Consider the following 13175-nt stretch of genomic DNA (forward strand, 5'->3'; position numbering starts at 1 on the left):
CTTTGAAATGGATGTATACAAGAAGTATGCTCTCTCTCTGTGGGTTCTTTTACTCCATTATTGTTTACCGTTTAGGGTAATTATGTCCTCCCATTTGTTAAAAAATTATATGGTTCTGATCTCCATAATCAATCAACACTTTTTGCTGTGTTTCATGGCATTTTTATTTCTTCAGCTGCTGTTGTTAGGAGGGATAAGGGAGACATTTAATTCAGTTCACATTTAAAGGCAAACCTACCTAAGTCTGCAATGTTCAAAAGCAATATGTAAACTAGAACACAGCCATCCAAAGTTCACTCCAAATTATGCAGTGCCAGAGTCAAGCAATATAAAAATGCACATACAGTGGTACTTCAGGTTACATACGCTTCAGGTTACAGACTCCTCTAACCCAGAAATAGTACCTCAGGTTAAGAATTTTGCTTCAGGATGAGAACAGAAATCGTGCTCCGGCAGCACAACGGCAGCAGGAGGGCCCATTAGCTAAAGTGGTGCTTCAGGTTAAGAACAGTTTCAGATTAAGAACAGACCTCCGGAGGTACCACTGTATTAATGAAAACCTTTGTCACTCGAGGCACAGGAGGCCTTGATGGTTAGGAATGCCTTCTGCCAGCTTTGGCTGGTTAAGACTGCTAGGACCATTCCTGGACTGAGATGGTTTGGATGCTGTGTTCTTGGCATTGCTAACCCCAGAAATGGATTATCACAGCACAATATATGTGGGGCATCTCTTGGGCTTCACCGCTGAGAGTATCATATGCCCCAGAGGTGCACCTTGCTTGTGCTAGCAACCAGGCTTTTAGTGTGGCAGCTCCAGCATTCTAGAATCAATTGCCAGCTGAAATTAGACAGGCACCCAGAGTCAAAACATTTAGGCAGCTAATGAAGATGTCAGAGAGAGGACAGGGAGCCCAACAGTAGGTGGAGCCAGAGCTAAGGACAGGCACAGCCAACTCATTCTAGGGTTGTTGTTTTTTTATATTTTATTTGCTATTGCATTCCTTTTACACCTTACCTCCAAGAAGCTCAAGGCAGCACATATAGTTTCCCAATTATATCTTCACAACAACCCTGGGAGACAGGTTAAGCTGAGAGGCAGTCACTGGCCCAAGGTCACCTAGTGACCTACATGCCTGAGTGGAGATTTGAATCCTGTTCTCCCAGGTCCTAGTCCAACACTCTAACCACTGCATCACACTCCTCCTCCTTGCTGCTTTGTACAAGGGCAGCACTGACACTAAGAAGGAGGAAACTGACAGTCAGGGCCACCCCCTGGGTTGCTTGTAAGAAAGAAGGCAGGTAAGTAGGGACAAGCTAAGGGCAGGCTAAGGTTGGTTGGGGAGTGCCCCATTCACCCTGGTGCATCAGCCTTCACTGGCCTTGGGTCAACTCTGCTCCTGGATACAAGCACATGTATTTATATACGTGGAGGATTAGGTTGGGAAGTCCAGGGTTGCATCTTCTGGCCCAACCCCCTGACTGCAATTGACTGACACACAGCATAGGCTCCACCTGTGACTCTAGGGTAGTGGTGACTCTAGGGTAGGCATCCCCGACTTTGGCCCTCCAGATGTTTTGGCCTACAACTCCCATGATCCCTAGCTAACAGGACCAGTGGTCAAGAGATGGTGGGAATTGTAGTCCAAAACATCTGGAGGTTGGGGATGCCTGCTCTAGGGCCTTACAGGTGTTTGGATGAGATGTTGTTGGGCCACAGTTCCCAACATCCTTGATCACTAGCAATACTGGCCAGGCCTGATGGGGAATGGAACTCGGTGACACTTGGAGGACCATGGTTTTATTTTGCATTGTTATTTCTTAATTTTTTTGTATTTTAATCCCACCCTTCGTCATCCTGTCTCAGGGCAGGTTTGGAAGCAGTTAGAAAAACAAACAATAAACAATAAACTGTTCAGGGAAGTTTTTAATATGTAATGCTGTACTGTTTTTAACACTTGATTGGGAGCCGCCCATAGTGGCTGGGAAAACTCAGCCAGAAGGGCAGGGTATAAATAATAAATTATTATTATTATTATTATTATTATTATTATTATTATTATTAACCTAAAGCAAACTGAAGAATACACACACACACATATACACTGGACCCAAACCCAGTACTTCCAGCAGCAGAAACTAAAGCTATGAAGTCAAAGAGTCTGACCAAACAGATAGGTCTAAACCTGCAATGGAGGTTCCCAATCCCTGATCTATAGACACACCTAAATGCAATGAAATCTGATCCATTGTGCCAAATGGGGTGAGACAAATCCAAGCAAATCAGGATTAATGTGAGATGAAAGCTCAGTGACCTATAACCTTCCTGAAAACAAATAAAAACAAATGCTGAATAAAGAGCAGAAATTGTCTAAGCTCCATGTGAGCTTTGGAAAGGGAAATCTGGGGGAATGCTCGATGGATGTGTCATCTAGAGGAGCCCTCACAGAGTGGGGAAGGAGGGGTCCTTGAATCAAGTCCACACCCACGCCCCTACCAGAGTTGCAAATTGGCATAACAAAAAAAGTGTGTGCTAACTGCAGTCACACAATTTCACAATCTCATCTAGTTTGTCTCAGAGTCAAAGCAAAGCCCAGCTCGGCCCTGTCCAGCCATGATAATTGCCCCATTTGCACCAAGCAGCAATTAAAGGCTCTTTCCTAATGATCGCAGAGCATTCTAATTAGGGTCTCTGTGGATGCAAAGAAACCACAAGTGTTCCTTCCTGCTTGAGTAAGGAAAAATGAGGGGAAAGTGGGTCAGACCCACAGCTCATGGCTACAGTGCTTTCTTTCTTTTTTTAAGTACATAGATGGGTATCTTTGTGGACCACCTGCTGGAAGGGGAGTTGTGCATAAACCCACATCTATAGACACTGGGACAGCACCCTGCTGTCAGTGGTGGTTAGAAATGAATGGGGCAGTGAGCAGAGTAGCTAATAGGAGCTAGAGACAGGTGGTTCACTGGAGGTGGAGTCCTCTTATTCTGTTTTTCTCCCCCATCCTCCTCCTCTACAAAAACACAGGGGATGCTTAAGCAATTGTCAGATGCAAGCATCAGATATTTAAGACCCAAACACCAAGCAGAACAGCCAGACACCAATGAATTTTACAGTTCTACAAAGTCGGCATCAAATGCCTAGATGTACCTGTGGTTATTCAGTTCAGCTGATCCCAGGCTTCTGAAACTAGAAGTATTACCGTATCTCCTGGGATCCTTCTTTGTTGCTGAGCTGTTTTTACATGGCTGCTTCTTGCTAATATTTAACCTACTTCTTCCTTCCTCAGAGGCAATTGGGAGCAATTAACTTCCCTCTCCTCCAGGGTAAATGGTAGTTACACTAAACCATTACCTGATTCCATTGCAGCCTGATTTGCTCATAAACTCCTTAGCCAAAAGAGTTTACCAGGTCCGAGATATCTGCTCCGTGTCCTGGGCAGGGTCGTGAGCATTTTTATTTTTCTCTTTGTGCCAAAGAATGAATGAATAGACTTTATTTGCGTAGCCAACAGGCCATAGCATCAAAGGACAAACACCGACAAAAATACATTACGTTTGTGCCAAAGACAGAGAGGTAAGTTTACAGCTGGAGACACAACACAGCATACACCTTGTGTTATATTCCTGTATTTAGAGGAAGGCACAGAAGGGAATGTGAGCCTGCAATAAAAATGATTCGAGTATTAATTCTGCAACCGTAGCTTCAGCTTCACTGGTGAAGCAGGATTTCTACTACTGGTATATGGGCAGGAGAGGGTTGTGCATTGAGTCTGATTCTTTGCATTTCTAATTAAAGACTCTACCAGCTTGCAGACACCAACTTCAATGGCTTTTAAAGGAAGGGGGCTCTGGCCCCATCTGCACTATACATTTAAAGCAGTACCATACCACTTCCCCCAGTTCTGGCTTCCCCCAAATAATCCCGGACACTTTAGTTTAAAGTGGCATGATACAGCTTTACAGTGTTGACGGAGCCTAATTCAGGGGTGCGGAATCTCTGGCCAATGGGCCAAATTCAGCCCACATGACCTTTGAGTCCAAGCCACACTCATCTGATTGGTAGAACTTGCCTAGTGCAGTACCTTGCCCAGGCAGTTTGTTTTCAGATCATACAGGCAAAACCTGACACAACTGTGACATTATGTGACTGACAGGTGACTGACAGGCCCACAAATGATGTGGGAAGATAAGGTCCTGGCCAACTAGATCCAGTTCCTTGTTGTTGTTGTTTAGTCGTTTAGTCGTGTCCGACTCTTCGTGACCCCGTGGACCAGAGCACGCCAGGCACTCCTGTCTTCCACTGCCTCCTGCAGTTTGGTCAAACTTATGCTGGTAGCTTCGAGAACACTGTCCAACCATCTCGTCCTCTGTCATCCCCTTCTCCTTGTGCCCTCCATCTTTCCCAATATCAGGGTCTTTTCCAGGGAGTCTTCTCTTCTCATGAGGTGGCCAAAGTATTGGAGCCTCAGCTTCACGATCTGTCCTTCCAGTGAGCACTCAGGGCTGATTTCCTTCAGAATGGATAGGTTTGATCTTCTTGCAGTCCATGGGACCCTCAAGAGTCTCCTCCAGCACCATAATTCAAAAGCATCAATTCTTCGGCGATCAGCCTTCTTTATGGATCCAGTTCCTTACGCCTGGACAAATCTGTGGAAGATGTCACTATCAACATATGCTACTCATTGTGATGGCTATATGATACTGTCCAGGTCCAGAGACAATTTGACTCTGAATATCAGCTGCTGAGGGAACAGCAGCTCAAGATAAGTGGACCACTGCTCCAATGAAGAGATTGAGTTCCCTTTTGGCTCCACGGATCTGCTCCTTTTCAGAATCAGCCTTGTGGGTCAAAACTGGATAATGGGCAGGGAGCCGCCTACTTTTCAGGCACATGACATCACTGTGATGTGACATAATTTGACAGGTGGGCAGGGCTACTCATCCGTCAAATTCCCTTTTCTGGGGTTCCTTCTTGGAAACCACACCGCAAGGGTTGCTGTCAGCCCCATGTCTGGTGCTTTGTGATAAAGATTGAGGCGGGGTTGGTGGCTTAGATTCTGTGCACATTTGGAAGCAAGCCTACCTAAATCTGCACTTTCTGAAACAATGCATGAACCAAAACACAGCCATCCTTCAGAATACAGACTTCTCCAAACATTGCTTTGCAGTTCTGCAGCCATGTAATGTGTACTAATTCGCACACAGAAGTGTGTCTGCTGGGATAAATTCATCCATGAAACACTGGTGATTTTTCACTAGGGCATTAAAAAAAAAAAGAATTTGCAGACTGACGCAGAAAGGTGGAGAACAGAAGATTAGAAGAATGAGAAGCAAGGAAACCTGCTGACAGATTCACCCATTCCCATTCTGCTGGGAGCTGAACCTGGGACCTTCTGCATGCAAAGCAAATGATCTTCCACTGAGCCATAGCTTTCCCTCTGCGGTGAAATGTTAGGCAATTGATGACACCTGTAGAACCTGACGCTATTCAGAGCAGAAATGAAAACTCTAATCAGGGTGCCTGTGTTGTATCAAGTCCAACAAATCATTAAAAATATAATAGCAATAGCAATAGTAATAACAGCTCACCTGGCAGCCTATGAAACAACCCCACCCAAAGCTGATCTCCCCATCTGCCAGCTTGGGTGTTGACCTGACAATGTCTCAAAACTTGTTGGCTGCTTAATTCTTCTGAAAAACATAGATGATGGACACCTCCCTTGAGCTTTCTACATCTGCAATAGGTGTGTCCTGAATATAACCTACTTGGCCTGGGAAAACAAGAGAAGGAGCGGTACTGATGCCAGTCTTGTAAAACAACAGTAAGAACAGCACAATGTTATCTTGAGAAGAGTCTAAGAACCAAAGGCCAAAGGCAGAAATAAGTGTCTGGGAGAATTGGGGGGGGGGGAATTAAAATTTGCTGCATGTTACATATTGAAGGAAAACTATATCAAAATGATCTATAGGTGGCATTTAAAACCAAGTAAATTAGCTAAGCCATGCAAGACTGAAACTGATACAGTGGTACCTCGGGATGTGAACGGGATCCGTTCTGGAGCCCCATTCACATCCTGAATAGAACGTAAGATGCGATGGCGCATCTGTGCGTGCGCAGGTCACGTTTTGCCGCTTCCGCGCATGTGCGTGATGTCATTTTGAGCGTTTGCGCATGTGCGAGCGGCGAAACCCAGAAGTAACACGCTCTGTTACTTCTGGGTTGCCAAGGAGCGCAACCCGAAAGCGCTCAACCTGAAGCACATTCAACCAGAGGTATGACTGTACTTGTTGGAAATGTAAAGAAAAAAGAAGGTACATTTTATCATTTGTGGTGGACATGCAAAAGGGTTTTAAAAAATTATGTGAAATGATATATAATGAGTTGAAAAAAAAATGTTTTAAAAGCCATTTGTCAAAACCCCAGAAGCTTTTCTTTTAGGTATAACAGATGTAAATATACCAGGGAACACAAATCTCTTTTTATGTATGCAACTATAGATGCACAAATGGTGTATGCTCAGAGATGGAGGGAAGATGGAGGAAAGAAGAATGGCAGACAAAGTTAATAGAATATATAGAAATGGCAAGACTGACAAACAGAATAAGAGATCAGGATAAAAAAAAAGTATTTGAGGGAGACTGGAAATATTTTATGGAGTATTTAGAGACATATTGTAAACAAATTAAGTAGTTAACAGTAACAAAATAAATTCAGCAGTAAAATAAAAATAAAAATTGGGTGCCTCCTTTTTTACTTTTTCCTTCTCTGCAAAATTATTGCACGTCACCCCAATCTCTGAGCGGTGTGAGATTCCAGGGGTTCCGGGCACTTCCAGGGCTCGTGTTTCCTTTGGAATTAGAGACAGCAGAGACTGTGGTGTCGTTTGGATATATGGTTCATTTACACATTAAAGAACCTGAGCCTGCAATGGAGGAGTTCACAGCGTTAACACTCCAAGAGAGACTTGCTTCCCTCCTAGCTGCAACCTTGGATTCAAACAGAAATCCGACTGCTTTTAAGCCAACAGCTTTTCTTCCAACTTCTAGCTCCCATCATTCAACTCTTATCTCTGGCCTTTGTCTTTCTAGCTACCTGCAAGTTGAGGGAGGCATTTGCTGCCTGGCACAGAGCTACTCCCTTTACTTCATCAGGTCCATTACCTCACCAGGAAGCTAGCCTGGCTATTCCAGAAATTGGAAGGGGGCCCAGGCATTAGAAAGGTCTCAACATCAACCCTACCCACCCATCCCCAAAAACTCAAAACACTGTCCTTTGTGGGGCAGGGCAGCCTGGGGACAATGTTGAGAGGAGACGTTGTGCCTTGTGGCAGTGAAGACTTATTAAAGAGCCCTAAGATAATGTTGTCAAAGGAATTTACAGTATTGCCCAATGCTAGGCTCCCCCACAGTTCCTCTGCTATCTTTAGTTCATGCTGCGGTAAATCCACCATATTTTAACTGCACAAAGTTAACTTGTTTTTAATGTTTCTATTATGGATAGTGGAGGAATGTGATGCAGTTTGCATTTACAGTGGCACCTCGGATTAAGAACTTAATTCGTTCTGGAGGTCCATTCTTAACCTGAAATTGTTCTTAACCTGAAGCACCACTTTAGCTAATGGGGCCTCCTGCTGCTGCCACGCCGCCAGAGCACGATTTCTGTTCTTATCCTGAAGCAAAGTTCTTAACCCAAGGTACTATTTCTGGGTTGGCAGAGTCTGTAACCTGAAGCGTCTGGAACCCAAGGTACCACTGTAAAGGCGAATCTATTGATATTGCACTTTCTGAAATAATATACAAACTGAAACAGAGCCATCCTCTGAAATATGTACTTATCTGAATTTTGCAGTGCAGTTCTCCATCCAACCAGTGTTAACAAAAAAATGCATATATCAGGTAAAAGTGTGTATATAGATGAAGATATTGTTGAAAGGGACGCGGGTGGCGCTGTGGGTAAAACCTCAGCGCCTAGGACTTGCCGATCGCATGGTCGGCGGTTCGAATCCCCGCGGCGGGGTGCGCTCCCGTCGTTCGGTCCCAGCGTCTGCCAACCTAGCAGTTCGAAAGCACCCCCGGGTGCAAGTAGATAAATAGGGACCGCTTACTGGTGGGAAGGTAAACGGCGTTCCGTGTGCTGCGCTGGCTCGCCAGATGCAGCTTGTCACGCTGGCCACGTGACCCGGAAGTGTCTGCGGACAGCGCTGGCTCCCGGCCTCTAGAGTGAGATGAGCACACAACCCTAGAGTCTGTCAAGACTGGCCCGTACGGGCAGGGGTACCTTTACCTTTATTGTTGAAAGCAACATAGCAAAAATGCATTAAATTAGAAGAAATTGCCTTTTTTTTTAAAAAAAAAAAGTCTCTTAGTGAAAGCAGCATAGGAAAATGGGTGTTGAATGTTCAGGAGAATTGAATTTAAGATTGGGAAAATCTTTCTTTTGTTCTCTTAAGGACTCATCACCCAGGCTGGCTTGGCTATTCCAGCAATTGAATCCTTGCTGGATCCAGGAATCAAAAGAGGACTCATTCAGCCTAACATGTCCCCCCCCAAAAAAAACCCTAACACTCTTTAAAATCCATGGAGTGAGTCAGGCTGCCAGCCCCCAAACCAACCTTTGTTCCTGCACCTTTACAGCAGTAGCCCATCTGCAAAAGTTTAGTAGTTGAAACCTTTTAACTCCTATCATTCTTGTTCTACCTCTAGGCCAAGAAGTGATTTTCTGGCTAATCTTCTCTGTGTTTGGAATGCAACCTTGATTACATTTACAGCATTAAACCATCACACAACGGCAACCTTTCCCATGAATACTATTGCAAGCTTCTGGGGGGGGGGGGCAGAAAGGGGCAGAATTTGTCTGCATCAGCACCATACATTTAAAACACAGTTAAAGAGTGTACACCCACACCCACACACATGCCCAATAATTTGTGGACCCTGACCATTAGGTCCAGTCATGCCGACTCTGGGGTTGCGACGCTCATCTCGCTTTATTGGCCAAGGGAGCCGGCATACAGCTTCCGGGTCATGTGGCCAGCATGACTAAGCTGCTTCTGGCAAACCAGAGCAGTGCACGGAAACACCGTTTACCTTCCCGCTGGAGCGGTACCTATTTATCTACTTGCACGTTGATGTGCTTTCGAACTGCTAGGTTGGCAGGAGCAGGGACTGAGCAACGGGAGCTCACCCCCGTCGCAGGGATTCGAACCGCCAACCTTCTGATCAGCAAGCCCTAGGCTCTGTGGTTTAGACCACAGCGCCACCCGCCCTCAGAACTACAATTCCAAGCAACCTTAAAAAATTTGTTCCTCGAGTTGGGGAGGTGATTTAAAGTGTGTTTCAAATGTACAGTCTGTATGTACATGGTCTGCCTGGTGGTTCATGGTCTGCCTGGTACCTAAAGATCCTAACATCATGTATTTTAACTTCAAATCTATGGCTATGCAGAGGCATGAAACAGCACCATACAGGAGCGAGGCCAAGGATTCAAAGCGAACAGGAAGGGTAAACCCTGGAAAAACATGACTGGCTCGTTGGAACTCAGTCACACTTCAACTGCATGCTTATTCCACTGTATTTCCCCCTGATTAGCCCTCTCCAGGAAAAGCTGCCATCAGGAGACACTTGTTGTGCAGCCTGAGGCTCCCAAGGTACTTTCCTGCTCCCACATGGTACACTGTCAGGACCTGCACGGTTGTAGGAGGTTCTGCGTGGGCATCACAGATGCTGCGCATCAGACTAAGCATCACTGGTTCCTTTTGCAAACATTTGCTCTGCATTACCTGCTGAGGTTGTTTATCAACTGACTGGGGGAGAAACTGATCTGCTCTGCTCACAGGTCTTCAACAAGCACTGATGTGCAGAAATGTATGCATATGTCTGCATCATTTAATCATTTAGGATCAATTTAAGAAGGATCTTGACAAGCTGGGGCATCTGCAGAGAAGGATGACTGCAACATGGGTGTGGCCAAGGGGGGGCAGGGGGCAGCTGCCCCCAATCAATACAAATCTGAGCTTCTGCCCCCCCCAAAAAAAATCCTGGCTACGCCCATGGACCATGATGATCAAGGGTCTGGAAACCAAGCCTTATGAGGAACAGTTGAGGGAGCTTGGTATGTTTAGCGTGGAAAAGAGGGGACTGAGAAGAGATAGGATAGCCATTTTCAACACACCCAAACCTACCTCACAAGGTTGTTGTGGGGATTAAATGAAAAGTAGGAGAACCATGTACGCCATATTGAGCTCCTTGGAGAAAAGCGTGGAATACAGTGGTATCTCGGCTTAAGTAATTATTTCGTTCCGGAGGTCCGTTCTTAACCTGAAACTGTTCTTAACCTGAAGCACCACTTTAGCTAATGGGGCCTCCTGCTGCTGCCGCGCCGCCGGAGCCCGATTTCTGTTCTCATCCTGAAGCAAAGTTCTTAACCCGAGGTACTATTTCTGGGTTAGCGGAGTCTGTAACCTGAAGTGTATGTAACCTGAAGCGTATGTTACCCGAGGTACCACCGTATAATGCAATGAATAACAATAAAAGCAACAACAACAATTTAATTTTCAGCACCCTTAACAAACGACATTTCCAAGATTCTTTGGTGGGAGCCACGTGTTTAAAATGTGATTTCCATGTATGGAGTGGATTTGATCAAATCCTCTGTTCCTCAGAAAACAACAGCCCCTCCCCATCATGTTAAGACAACATAAGCATCAGACGAAGCCCCTTAAAGACAATGAATGGAGGGACATTTGCCTCTGTGTTTTGTTCCATCCTCTCAGTGATCTCTTCCTGCTTCCTGCTTGCTCATTAGACAATCTGGGCTGAAACACGGAAACATGCTCACCTGTGGGCATAACATACATACACTCCTCCCTGGAGCAACAGGGTGAACAAGTTTAACAGTCCTGTGAGCTGTTGGCCCCACCTTTGAGCAGAGGCATCTTCTGTCCTCATCCATTGCAGAAGAACATGGGGGTGGGTGCATGAAAGTAGGGGTGACAGATTCACCTAAGCTGTTTGGAGGGATGGGTGCCAATCCTTACGGCATCTGGCTGTTTCCTGGAAAAATGCACAGTGATCTGTTACCCTGATCAGAAAAGCTCCACTCCGCAACATTCTAATGCATTTTAACACTTCTCCCTGCTTACCAAGGGCACTCCCTATTTAGAGGGGCTCTGTCCTGGATAAATCATGGTTCCTATTTATTGTATTCTAGCCTTCTGGGGTTGCTAGGAATCTTTGAGTTGCTAATATTGCTAAGCTTCGGGATTCAGTTTCTCCCTCCAGGGTGTTTAGAAGGTAAATCTCTGGGTGGCTGAATGAGCATGTAAGGGAAGATCATGCATATGAACACTGATGCAGTTCGCAGCCTGTTAATACTAACACAAATACTGGCCATTGACCATGATAAAGAGATTTTAAATTTAAATACTTTACTAATACAGTAGAGAGCCTGCCTGGTAAACATGAACCAGCAGCCCATAAGCAGCCAGGTGAATATGAACACTATGAAGCATACAGACTTTTAGGTTAAAGTGCGCACATCAACACTAAGGCTGTACACACTCTAACCTGTTTGTAGCACAACAAAGCAGCTTTTATCAATCCAGAATAGTTCATGCTCATCCTCAACAAGCTATTTTCATTTAAAACACCTTACCCCTTCCCTGCAATAAGAATCACTGAGCTGCAGTTCCCAATATTTTTTGTTGGGGAAATATGCTTTAAATGTATGGCGCAAGGGGGGATGTGACCTGGCTTGCCAGTTGACCAGACTTGAAGGGTGGGGTGGGATGGGGAGAGAGACAAAGAAAAACTGGAGACAAAGTCTAGCAAAACAAAAACCCACAGACTTTCATTTCTTCTTTTGGGAACATTTAAAAGCAGCTGCAAAGGGGCTTTCTAAGTTTTGGCAAGAGGTTGCATTACTTGTTTGCTTGATCTTAACGTCAGACAAGACAGATAACAAGGATGGAAACTCCTTGAGGCAAACTGTCCTCTGACAAACAACAAGCAACTCTTGTGACAGCAGAATAAGGGCACATTATTATCTATACTCTGTATTAATTATACCAGCTGTCGGTGTTTACCAGGAACTGCTTCCTACATCTCCTGTGTAGTCTGGAGAAGTGCTGGACTCAAGGCCCCATCTGCACTTAAGGCATTTAAAGCAGCACCATACCCCTTTAAGCAGCAATAAGGTAAAGGTAAAGGGACCCCGTGACCGACTCTGGGGTTGTGGCGCTCATCTCGCTTTACTGGCCGAGGGAGCCGGCGTACAGCTTCCGGGTCATGTGGCCAGCATGACTAAACTGCTTCTGGTGAACCAGAGCAGCGCACAGAAACGCTGTTTACCTTCCCACCAGAGCAGTACCTATTTATCTACTAGCACTTTGACGTGCTTTCAAACTGCTAGGTTGGCAGGAGCAGGGACTGAGCAACGGGAGCTCACCCCGTCGTGGGGATTCGAACCGCCAACCTTCTGATCGGCAAGTCCTAGGCTCTGTGGTTTAATCCACAGTGCCACCCGCATCCCTTAAGCAGCAATAGGTTCTCCCAAAGAATCATGGGAGCTGTAGTTTGTCAAGGTGCTGAGAGTTGTTAAGGTAAAGGTAAAGGGACCCCTGACCATTAGGTCCAGTCGTGGCCAACTCTGGGGTTGCGGCGCTCATCTCGCTTTACTGGCCGAGGGAGCCAGCATACAGCTTCCGGGTCATGTGGCCAGCATGACTAAGCCGCTTCTGGCGAACCAGAGCAGCGCACAGAAACACCGTTTACCTTCCCGCCGGAGCGGTACCTATTTATCTACTAGCACTTTGACGTGCTTTCAAACTTCTAGGTTGGCAGGAGCTGGGACTGAGCAACAGGAGCTCACCCCATCGCGGGGATTCGAACCGGCAACTTTCTGATTGGCAAGTCCTAGGCCCTGTAGTTTAACCCACAGTGCCACCCACATCCCTTAAGCAGCAATAGGTTCTCCCAAAGAATCATGGGAACTCTAGTTTGTCAAGGTGCTGAGAGTTGTTAGGCAACCCCTATTCCCTCCACAGATCCACAATTCACAGGGTGGGTTGACAACAAATTTCTCTTCCCAGGGGATCCTCTCTTTCCTCCCCCCAGGGAAAGCTCTCTGCTTTCTATGAATGGTCTGCATTTGGGCACCTCCTGACAGTGGTAGAGGAAGG

Source organism: Podarcis filfolensis (assembly GCF_964270895.1).
Source record: "Podarcis filfolensis genome assembly, chromosome: Z".
NCBI lineage: Eukaryota > Metazoa > Chordata > Lepidosauria > Squamata > Lacertidae > Podarcis > Podarcis filfolensis.